Here is a 2509-nt window from a genome sequence, read left to right as displayed (position 1 = left end):
CCCTTCCCCTCCTCTTCTCCCCTCACCTCCCCTCCCCTCCCTTTCCCTTCCCCCTCTCTTCCCCTCCTCTTCTCCCCTCTCCCCTCCCCTCCTCTCCTCTCCTCCCTTTCCTCTCTACCTTATTTACTCGCTGCAACCTTGGGCAGATTTCTTGATCTCTCTGTCCTCCAGTTTCCTCATCTGGAAAATGGGGATAATAGTGAGACCCACCTCACAGGTTTGTGATGAGGATTAAATGAGCGAATCCATGAAGAGCACTGGGCACAACGCCTGGCTGTGGTAGGTGCTGCAGTTGTGTTCACAGCTACTCACTGAGAGGCACTTGGCGATGGGGCGAAGGTTGTGTGTTTTAGAACCAGACGGCCTGGGTTTGAATTGAGCTCTACCGACGTCTAGCTGTGTGACCTCGAATAAGACGCTTAACCTCTCTGTGCACCCGCTCCCACATCTGCAGGGTGGGGGTGTCAGCAGGACTAGCCCCTAGGGTTGCTGTGGGGTTAAATTAGTGAATGCGTACGGTGCTGACACCCAGCACAGAAGGTGCTGTCTGAGAGGTGGCTGTTGCCGCTGTTATCATCATTACCACCTGGGAAACTGCGTCCTGAGTGTGGCTCTCCCCTCTGGCCAGGTGTCACTACCACCAGGGGAGCTGTTTGAGAAATAGACAGCTTTTCTTTTTCTTTTATTGATTTGAGAAAGAGAGAACCACATCGATTTGTTCCACTGATCTATGCATTCATTGGTTGATTCTCTATCTATCTATCTATCTATCTATCTAATTGATTTTTACAGAGAAGAAGGGAGAGGGAGAGGGATAGTTAGAAACATCGATGAGAGAGAAACGTTGACCAGCTGCCTCCTGCACACCCCCTACTGGGGATGTGCCCGCAACCAAGGTACATGCCCTTGACCGGAATCGAACCTGGGACCCTTCAGTCTGCAGGCCGACGCTCTATCCACTGAGCCAAACCGGTCAGGGCCATTGGGTGATTCTTGTACGCGCCCTGACCTGAGATTGAACCTGCAACCTTGGTGTATCTAGATGACAGTCTTACCAACTGAGCTGCCCAGCCAGGACCAGGGGAACTGTGTCATTTTTATTTTTTGAATATGCTTTTTAAAAAAATTGATTTTAGAGAGAGAGGGAGAAGGAGAGAGAGAGAGAGAAACATTGGGGACTGAGCTCACAACCCCGGGCATGTGCCCTGCCTGGGAATCAAACTGGCAGCCTCTTGGTGCCTGGGATGATGCTCAGCCAGCTGAGCCACGCCGGCGGGTGGGAGCTGTTATTAATGAGCCTTTTGGGCTCCGGCCCAAATGACTGAATTGGAATCTGTGGGCCTGGGGCCCAGGACACTATTTTTAACGCGCTCCCTGCTCGCTTGGGCTACGTGTGAGTGCGTGCAGGGCGGCTGTTCAGTTGTGCAGGCTGTTCACCGTCTAAGGATCTGTGGCCAGAGGACAGGTGGGGGCTGACACCCAACTTGAGCTCTGATGGCTGAGCCCTGTGTCCTGCCTCGATGCCCAGGGGGCCCCAGGGCTGCCTGGTACCGATTCTCCCCTGGGCCGGGCCGGCACCAGCCCTGGGAGTGTGCACTGGCAGGAGGCGGCTGTTGTACCCGCTCGCTCGCTTAGTCGGTTCATTGGTTTCCAAGCTGTTCGCAGCCATCCCAGTGGGCTGTTAGGAAGACTGGCAATAAATTCCGCAGATAACAGCCAGCTATGCAGGGAGAGGGGGCAGGGCTGGGGGAGGGCACAGGGAGCAATCCCCAGGACCAGGGAACGCTTTGAAAGGGAGGGTTGGGCCTGGTGGAGAAGGGGCTGGGCGAGCATGGTTTGTGGGAAGGCACAGGGCTCGGCCCAGCTTGCAGAGGGGGGAAGGGAGCCCCCAGAAGTGGCGGGGGCCTTGGATGCCCCCCTGGTTTTATCGTCAGGCCGCGGGAGCCATGGGAGGGTTGTAAGCATGAGCGAGTGTTTGACCCTGGGTCTCCGAAGGGCCCAGTTTAAAACCCAGTTCACTAGGTAATTAATTAACTATTTTAAAAATATATATATTTCTTTTGATTTCAAAGAGGAAGGGAGAGGGAGAGAGATAGAAATATCAGTGATGAGAGAGAACCAATTGTCCGCATCCCACATGCCCTCTACCCGGGATCCAGCCCATAACCAGGGGCATGTGCCTGGCTGGGAATCGAACCATGACCTCATGGCTCATAGGTTGGCGGTCAACCACTGAGCCACCCGGGCCGGACTCACCACTGACCTTTAAAATGATGGTCACCGCCTCTGAACTGGCTTCATCATCCATCATGGGCGGCAGCCTCGAGTTTGAGAAATAATATATCGGCCGCCGGGTCAGGCCCCTGGGCCTCCACACCTTGTGGGGCCGGGGGACCCTGCCCTGAGCCGCCCCCCTCTCTCGCCAGCTCTACAATGGGACCCTCAAGCGGGAAGCCGACAACCGGCGCTTCAGCTCCTACAGCCAGATGGAGAACTGGGGGCGCCACTA

General features: G+C 55.4%; 1 protein-coding gene across 1 annotated transcript in view; it reads left to right on the top strand.

Annotated features, from left to right (window-relative positions):
- The window catches only part of TMEM143 (transmembrane protein 143), a 21914-nt gene that overhangs the window by 14778 nt on the left and 4627 nt on the right, over window positions 1-2509 (top strand).

This window comes from Myotis davidii, unplaced genomic scaffold (genome assembly GCF_000327345.1).
Source record: "Myotis davidii unplaced genomic scaffold, ASM32734v1 scaffold464, whole genome shotgun sequence".
Lineage (NCBI taxonomy): Eukaryota > Metazoa > Chordata > Mammalia > Chiroptera > Vespertilionidae > Myotis > Myotis davidii.
Note: the sequence above shows the minus strand (reverse complement) of the source record. Positions and strands in the feature narration are given on the sequence as shown.